Below are 9,773 nucleotides of genomic sequence, written 5' to 3' on the forward strand. Positions count from 1 at the left end.
CCCACCAAAAGGTTAGTGGGAGTTTTCCAAACCTCCAAAATTTGAGGTACCACGAGCTTATTTGTGGCGGTTTTGCAGAAACTCCAAGACATAATTTAATGGCGGTTCTTTGTCTACTTTGTGGGGGGGGGGGTGTTTGAGTTGAATGTTTTGGCAGTGTTTTAAATTTTTTTGTGACGGTTTAAAATCCCACAAAAACTGAATTTAAAAAAAAATTGCATCAAACTAAATGGTTGCAAACAATTTAAAATTGAAACTAAATATATTTGAAAGCTATAAACTACTATTATTGATTGAAAAAATTACATCAATCAAACTAAAGATTATTTAACATTAAAGTAATTAGTAATGTACGGACTGAACAGAAATTTAAACAAATTACATCAATCAAATTGGTGTGAAATGAACAACTTAGATTAATCAAATTTACATATTTAAATTGAAATTTCCACTATTTAATGAAAACAATGGCAGAAAACATATACCAGGCTGAAGCTGAAGCAATGATTGGCAAACAATTTTTTCTCAAATTCATTCTCGGTAACCACATCTTGTCACAGGAAAATAAATATAATATAGAATAATTATAGGCAATGCCATATTTTGGAAAAGTGACAATGCAAAATAAGTTGCACATGGTAAGGTGGTAAATGTATAAATTTGCAGCAACTTGTGTTAAATTACCTTCAATGATTTCTTTAAGCTCTTGTTTTCATTTTAAATATTGTGCAGAATGTTCAACCTGTAGTTAATGCTGCAGCAATGAAGTGTACAAAATGGGTTAAAAATTAAAGGACTTTGATATATTTCTCTACTCTAAATTTTAGGGATGGCAGGATCAAAATGGAAAGAAGTCATGACACCTTTCTGCAGATAGCACAAGATTAGAATCTTTGGTTGATGATTCAGATGAGTGCATAAGATGGTAACTTATAGCCCAACAAATGATCTTTTTCACACCTAGTAAAAAGGAACAGTGGCATAAAATCAGTATTATGGCAGCAAATCTAAAATTTTCATACTTAAATGCTTCATTTGCTTCAAATAAAAATGGGGAGAAAAGGTTAAAAAGAATGCATACTTTTGGTTGTTAGGACTTGATCTTTGATGCAGAGAGTCTCCAGGTCAGAACATTCCAATCCAATTCTGCTGAGAACCGAAAATAAAAAAAAAAAAATTCACATCTTAAGTATAAAAATGGAAACACATGAAATTATTTCTTAGGATTTAAAACAAGATAAAGTATATAGACCTTAGTACACAATTTAAATATTGATTATTAAATCTGATCAATTGATTATCTAAATAATTTGAGTATACTGAAAGATTAGTTTGCTCACAAAATAGTCCCTCAACATTGTTTAATTTTATTGAAATGTTGTATGAGGCAAACCTTTGCAGTATTAAACACAATATTCTTGTAGTCTGGTAAGATGTTCACTGACCATGTCGGCAATTGATACAAATTGCCGCTAAAATTCACAATCACATCAATTGTAGTATTGATGTTAGCAAGGAAAGCAGCACACACATTATCTATTTTGTAAACTACAACATGAGAGCTCAAAGAGCAGAAACTATAAAGCATATAATGATGATTTAATAAGATATTAGAAACATAATAAGCTTGAAGAAATTTAAGAAAATCTGATATAAGTTTTAAAAAGTGCTAATCATATATACTTCTATATTTGGATCAAGAGATGTAACTGCTGGATCAGTAGCAATCAATGCTTCTTCACAAAGCTTTATGAAATTATGCAAATTTTTAAGATGTCCCCACTTAAGCTGTCTAATGATTCCTGCATAATATATAAATTAAATTTTAGATTCTCTTTAGAACCAAAATAAGATAGATAAATAAATAAATATCATATCATATTCATCAAGTGGTGCATCATAGTCATAACTAGTAGCAACAAAAGGTCCACATGTGGTTCTACCAAAATTGGTTCCTCCAGGATACTGTTTCACATCAAAACTTTGTGCTATCAACTCAATTCTTTTCTCATATATGTATAATAACAAACTTAGAAGATATCATAGGTTTCAATACCATATAGTAGTTCATAAATGTTCCACCAAGTTGATAAAATCTTGCCATAACAAATGCAAGATCTTCCACAGGTTTGTAAGATACAGCTCCACCATAATAAAGAAACCTGCCGTTGCAAATCAAAGAATTCAAAGTCACTTAGACCCCTTTTTTTCGGTCTTTGTCCACGCTTTTTTATCAAGAATCTAACTAACTTAGCTCGAGTAACTGACCATCCGTTAAGGCAGGTAATGAGCTCATTTGTCGGTTTTGACCCACACCCGACGCAATCTGACTCGCAAGTCAGATAAGGCATTCCAGTGGCATAACCTTTGTAAGGTTCGAACCTCTTGCAAGCGCTGATTTTCCAACTGAAGTATGCCGAACATGACTTCTGCAAGTACTTGCAAGCTTTGATTCTCCGGCTGAAGCATGTGACCATTTCTTCTGGAAGTCATTCCATATTTATGGGTGTCCCCGCACAATCATTCATATATAAAGCCAACGGCTTAACATTTTCAAATCGGCACCATAACTATTTACTTTCCGTCACCCTCTCGTGACCTTTCAATCATTCTCATAATCACACGTGCCAATTTATCTTTTCTCTTTCATTAAGGTCCAAGCCCATCTTTATACAACTTTCCCTAAGTATTTTATGGAAATTGAATTAAAAGATTATTATATTAGTGGTGCACGAAATTGTGATCATCAATGGCGCCAACAACTTGATACGCACAATTGTAATCTCAACTCTTTGTCACAACTCCGCACAACTAACCAGCAAGTGTACTGGGTCGTCCAAGTAATAAACCTTACGTGAGTAAGGGTCGATCCTACGGAGATTGTCGGCTTGAAGCAAGCTATGGTCATCTTGTAAATCTCAGTCAGGAGGATTCAAATGGTTATGGAATTTAAGATAATTAAAATATGAATAAAATATATAATAGGATAGAGATAGTGAGAATTTCAGATAAGCATATGAAGATGCTTTGTTCCTCCTGAACCTCTACTTTCCTATTGCCTTCATCCAATCATTCATACTCCTTTACATGACAAGCTTTATGTTGGGTTTCACCGTTGTCAATGGCTACCTCCCGTCCTCTCAGTGAAAATGGTCCAAATGCACTGTCAACACACGACTAATCATCTGTCGGTTCTCGATCATGTTGGAATAGGATCCATTGATCCTTTTATGTCTATCACTACGTCCAACACTCGCGAGTTTGAAGCTCGTCATAGTCATCCCTTCCTAGATCCTACTCAAAATACCACAGACAAGGTTTAGACTTTCCGGATCTCAGGAATGGCCGCCAATAATTCTAGCCTATACCACGAAGGTTCCAATCTTAGATTAGAAACCCAAGAGATACACATTCAAGCTTGTTTGCATGTAGAACAGAGATGGTTGTCAGGCACGCGTTCATAGGTGAGAATGGTGATGAGTGTCACGGATCATCACATTCATCAAGTTGAAGAACGAGTGATATCTTAGAGAAGAAATAGGCTTGAGTTGAATAGAAAAACAATAGTACTTTGCATTAATTCATGAAGAACATCAGAGCTCCACACCTTAATCTATGGTGTGTAGAAACTCCACCGTTGAAAATACATAAGAACAAAAGGGTTAGGCATGGCCTGAATGGCCAGCCTCCCAAAGATGAAAAGTATTCCAAGATCAAAAGTATGAAAATACAATAGTAAAAGGTCATATTTATAGAAAACTAGTAGCCTAGGGTTACAAAAATAAGTAATTAATGCAGAAATCTTCTTTCGGGCCCACTTGGTGTGTGCTTGGGCTGAGCATTGAAGCTTTCACATGTAGAGACTTTTCTTGGAGTTAAACGCCAGCTTTTGTGCCAGTTTGGGCATTTAACTCCAGCTTTTATGCCAGTTCTGGCATTTTGACGCCAGAATATTTATGCTGACTTGAAACGCCAGTTTGGGCCATTAAATCTCGAGCAAAGTATGGACTATTATATATTGCTGGAAAGTCCAGGATGTCTACTTTCCAACGCAATTGAGAGAACGCCATTTGGGTTTCTGTAGCTCCAGAAAATTAACTTCTAGTGCAGGGAGGTCAGAATCCAACAGCATCTGCGGTCCTTTTTCAGCCTCTGAATCAGATTTTTGCTCAGGTCCCTCAATTTCAGCCAGAAAATACCTGAAATCACATAAAAACACACAAACTCATAGTAAATTCTAGAAATGTGATTTTTATTTAAAAACTAATAAAAATATAATAAAAAGTGACTAAAACATATTAAAAACTACCTAAAAATAATGCCAAAAAGCGTATAAATTATCCGCTCATCACAACACCAAACTTAAATTGTTGCTTGTCCCCAAGCAACTGAAAATCAAATAGGATAAAAAGAAGAGAATATACGATGAATTCCAAAAACATCTATGAAGATCAGTCTTAATTAGATGAGCGGGCTTATTAGCTTTTTGCTTCTGAACAGTTTTGGCATCTCACTCTATCCTTTGAAGTTCAGAATGATTGGCATCTATAGGAACTCAGAATTCAGATAGTGTTATTGACTCTCCTTGTTCAGTATGTTGATTCTTGAACACAGCTACTTTATGAGTCTTGGCCATGACCCTAAGCATTTTGTTTTCCAGTATTACCACCGGATACATAAATGCCACAGACACATAATTGGGTGAACATTTTCAGATTGTGACTCAGCTTTGCTAGAGTCCCCAATTAGAGGTGTCCAGAGCTCTTAAGCACACTCTTTTTGCTTTAGACCACGGCTTTAACCGCTCAGTCTCAAGTTTTCACTTGACATCTTCACACCACAAGCACATGGTTAGGGATAGCTTGGTTTAGCCGCTTAGGCCAGGATGTTATTCCTGTGGGCCCTCCTATCCACTGATGCTCAAAGCCTTGGATCCTTTTTATTTTACCCTTACCTTTTGGTTTAAAGGGATATTGGCTTTTTCTACTTGCTTTTTCTTTTTCTTTCTCTTTTTTTTTTCGCATTTTTTTTCTTTCGCCATTTTTTTCGCAAGCTTATTCTTTTTCACTGCTTTTTCTTGCTTCAAGAATCATTTTTATGATTTTTCAGATTATCAATAACATTTTTCCTTTTCCATTATTCTTTCAAGAGCCAACAATTTTAACATTCATAGACAACAAATTCAAAAATATTCACTGTTCAAGCATTCATTCAGAAAACAAAAAGTATTGCCACCACATCAAAATAATTAATCTATTTTAAAATTCGAAATTCATGTACTTCTTTTTCTTTTTCAATTAAAAACATTTTTCATTTAAGAAAGGTGATGGATTCATAGGACATTCATAGCTTCAAGGCATAGACACTAAGACACCAATGATCATGTAGTAAAGACACAAACATAGATAGAACATAAAGCATAGGAAACGAAAAACAGAAAAATAAAGAACAAGAAAATTAAAGAACGGGTCCACCTTAGTGATAGCGGCTTGTTCTTACTTTTGAAGATCTTATGGAGTGTTTGAGCTCCTCAATGTCTCTTCCTTGCCTTTGTTGCTCCTCCCTCATGACTCTTTGGTCTTCTCTAATTTCATGGAGGAGGATGGAATGCTCTTGGTGCTCCACCCTTAGTTGTCCCATATTGGAACTTAATTCTCCTAGGGAAGTGTTGATTTGCTCCCAATAGTTTTGTAGAGGAAAATGCATCCCTTGAGGCATCTCAGAAATCTCATGATGAGGAATTTCCTCATGCTCTTGGTGAGGTTCATGAGTGGGCTCTCTTGTTTGCTCCATTCTTTTCTTAGTGATGGGCTTGTCCTCATCAATGAGGATGTCTTCCTCTATGTCAATTCCAGCTGAATTGCAGAGGTGACAAATGAGATGAGGGAAGGCTAACCTTGCCAAAGTGGAGGACTTGTCCGCCACCTTGTAGAGTTCTAGGGATATAACCTCATGAACTTCTACTTCCTCTCCAATCATGATGCTATGGATCATGATAGCCCGGTCTATAGTAACTTCAGACCGGTTGCTAGTGGGAATGATTGAGCATTGGATGAACTCCAACCATCCCCTAGCCACGGGCTTGAGGTCATGCCTTCTTAGTTGAACCGGCTTCCCTCTTGAATCTCTCTTCCATTGAGCGCCCTCTTCACAAATGTCTATGAGGACTTAGTCTAACCTTTGATCAAAGTTGACCCTTCTAGTGTAGGGGCGTGCATCTCCTTGCATCATGGGCAAGTTGAATGCCAACCGTACATTTTCCGGACTGAAATCTAAGCATTTCCCCCGGACCATTGTAAGATAATTCTTTGGGTCCGGATTCACACTTTGATCATGGTTCTTGGTGATCCATGCATTGGCATAAAACTCTTGAACCATTAAGATTCCGACTTGTTGAATGGGGTTAGTGAGAACTTTCCAACCTCTTCTTCGAATCTCATGTCGGATCTCCGGATATTCACCCTTTTTGAGTTTGAAAGGGACCTCGGGGATCACCTTCTTCTTGGCCACAACTTCATAGAAGTGGTCTTGATGGATCTTCGAGATGAATCTCTCCATCTCCCATGACTTGGAGGCAGAAGCTTTTGCCTTCCCTTTCCTCTTTCTAGAGGTTTCTCTGGCCTTTGGTGCCATAAATGGTTATGGAAAAACAAAAAGCAACGCTTTTACCACACCAAACTTAGAATATTTGCTCGTCCTCAAGCAAAAGAAGAAAGAAAAGAGTAGAAGAAGAAGAAATAGAGGGGATGGAGGGGGTTTAGTGGTTCGGCCAAGGGAGAGAAGTAGTGTTTATGATGTGTGAAAAATGAAGGAGTGAAGATGGATTTATATAGGAGTGGAGAGAGGGGTAGGGTTCGGCTATGAATGGGTGGGTTTGGAAGGGAAAGTGGTTTGAATTTGAATGGTAAGGTAGGTGGGGTTTTATGATGGATGGATGTGGATTGGTGAAGAGATTATGGAGAAGAGGGTAGGATTTGATAGGTGAGGGGTTTTTGGGGAAGAGGTATTGAGGTGATTGGAGAAGGGTATTTGGGGAAGGGTGTTATGGGAAGGTGTGAAGAAGAGAGAGAGAGAGATGAGGTAGGTGGGATCCTGTGGGGTCCACAGATCCTGAGGTGTCAAGGATTTCTCATCCCTGCACCATGTTGGCGTGGAAACACCAGCTTTTCTCTCTTTTCTGGCATTAAACGCTAGTTCTGTGCCCCTTTCTGGCGTTAAACGCCAGTCTGGTGCCTATTTCTAGTGTTAAACGCCCATAATGGTGCCAGACTGGGCGTTTAACGCCCATTCTACTACCCTTACTGGCGTTTAAACGCCAGTAAGCTTCTCCTCCAAGGTGTGCTATTTTTAATAATGTTTTTCATTCTGTTTTTGCTTTTTCAGTTGTTTTTGTGACTTCACATGATCATCAAGCCATAGAAAACATAAAATAACAATGGAAAATAAATAGATATGATTAAATAAAATTGGGTTGCCTCCCAATAAGCGCTTCTTTAGTTTCACTAGCTTGACAGTGAGCTCTCATGGAGCCTCACAGATGTTCAGAGCATGATGATGGCCTCCCGACACCAAACTTAGAGTTTGAATGTGGGGGCTCTATTTGACTCTGTATTGAGAGAAGCTTTTCATGCTTCCTCTCCATGGTTACAGAGGGAGATCCTTGAGCTTTAAACACAAGGGAGTCCTTATTCACTTGAAGGACCAATTCTCCTCTGTCAACATCAATCACAGCTTTTGCTGTGGCTAGGAATGGTCTACCAAGGATGAGGGTTTCATCCATACTCTTCCCAGTGTCTAGGATTATGAAATCAGCAGGGATGTAGTGGCCTTCAACATTTACCAAGATATCCTCTACAAGTCCATAACCCTGTTTCTTTGAATTGTCTGCCATCTCTAGTGAGATTCTTGCAGCTTGTACCTCAAGGATCCCTAGCTTCTCCATCACAGAGAGTGGCATGAGGTTTATACTTGACCCCAAGTCTCACAGAGCCTTCTCAAAGGTCATGGTGCCTATGGTATAAGGTATTGAGAACTTTCTAGGATCATGTCTCTTCTGAGGTAATCTTTGCCAAGTCAAGTCATCCAGTTCTTTGGTGAGCAAGGGGGGTTCATCTTCCCAAGTCTCATTACCAATTAACTTGGCATTTAGCTTCATGATTGCTCCAAGGTACTTAGCAACTTGCTCTTCAGTAACATCTTCATCCTTTTCAGAGGAAGAATACTCATCAGAGCTCATGAATGGCAAAAGTAAATTGAATGGAACCTCTATGGTCTCTGTATGAGCCTCATATTCCCATGGTTCCTCATTAGGGAACTCCTTGGAGGCCAGTGGACGTCCATTGAGGTCTTCCTCAGTGGAAATCACTGCCTTTCCCTCCTCTATGCATTCGGCCATGTGGGACGTGTTTATGGCCTTGCATTCTCTCTTTGGGTTCTCTTCTGTATTGCTTGGGAGAGTACTAGGAGGGAGTTCAGTAATCCTCTTACTCAGCTGACCCACTTGTGCCTCTAAATTTCTAATGGAGGACCTTGTTTCAGTCATGAAACTTTGAGTGGTTTTAGATAGATCAGAGACTACAGTTGCTAAGTCAGAGTGGCTCTGCTTAGAATTCTCTGTCTGTTGCTGAGAAGATGATGGAAAAAGCTTGCTATTGCTGAACCTATTTCTTCCACCATTATTATTGTTGAAGCCTTGTTGAGGCTTCTGTTGATCCTTCCAAGAGAGATTTGGATGATTTCTCCATGAAGGATTACAGGTGTTTCCATAGAATTCTCCCATGTAATTCACCTCTTCCATTGCTGGGTTCTCAGGATCATAAGCTTCTTCTTCAGATGAAGCTTCTTTGGTACTGCTTGTTGCTGTTTGCATTCCAGACAGACTCTAAGAAATCATATTGACTTGTTGAGTCAATATTTTATTCTGAGCCAATATGGCATTCAGAGTATCAATCTCAAGAACCCCTTTCTTCTGATTTGTCCCATTATTCAATGGATTCCTTTTTGAAGTGTACATGAATTAGTTATTTGCAACTATCTCAATGAGTTCCTGAGTTCTGCAGGCGTCTTCTTCAGATGAAGAGATCCTCTAGCAGAGCTGTCCAATGACATCTTGGACAATTCAGACAGACCATCATAGAAGATACCTATGATGCTCCATGCAGAAAGCATGTCAGAAGGACACCTTCTGATCAATTGCTTGTATCTTTCCCAAGCTTCATAGAGGGATTCACCTTCCTTCTGTCTGAAGGTCTGGACCTCCACTCTTAGCTTACTCAATTTTTGAGGTGGAAAGAATTTGGCCAGAAAAGTACTGACCAACTTTTCCCAAGAGTCCAGACTTTCCTTAGGTTGTGAATCCAACCATATCCTAGCTCTGTCTCTTACAGCAAAAGGGAAGAGCATAAGTTTGTAGACCTCAGGGTCAACCTCATTGGTCTTGACAGTGACACAGATTTGTAAGAATTCAGCTAAGAACTGATGAGGATCTTCCAATGGAAGTCCATGAAACTTGCAATTCTGTTGCATTAGAGAAACTAATTGAGTCTTTAGCTCAAAGTTGTTTGCTCCAATGGCAGAAATTGAGATGCTTCTCCCATAGAAGTCGGGAGTAGGTGCAGTAAAGTCACCAAGCACCTTCCTTGCATTGTTGGCATTGTTGTTGTTTTCGGCTGCCATGGCTTCTTCTTGTTTGAAAATTTCTGTTAGGTCCTCTCCAGAGAGTTGTGCTTTAGCTTCTCTTAGCTTTCTCTTCAAGGTCCTTTCAGGTTCAGGAT

The 9,773-nt window shown here is 38.6% G+C and overlaps 1 non-coding gene across 1 annotated transcript; it reads left to right on the top strand.

Moving 5' to 3' along the window:
* The first annotated feature begins 9,162 nt into the window (after positions 1-9,162).
* LOC112781499 (small nucleolar RNA R71) lies at positions 9,163-9,270 on the top strand. The gene has a single exon (XR_003192274.1). It is a non-coding gene; the product is annotated as a small nucleolar RNA R71 (small nucleolar RNA).
* Positions 9,271-9,773: the final 503 nt, after the last annotated feature.

The sequence above is a fragment of the Arachis hypogaea genome, chromosome 19, assembly GCF_003086295.3.
Source record: "Arachis hypogaea cultivar Tifrunner chromosome 19, arahy.Tifrunner.gnm2.J5K5, whole genome shotgun sequence".
NCBI lineage: Eukaryota > Viridiplantae > Streptophyta > Magnoliopsida > Fabales > Fabaceae > Arachis > Arachis hypogaea.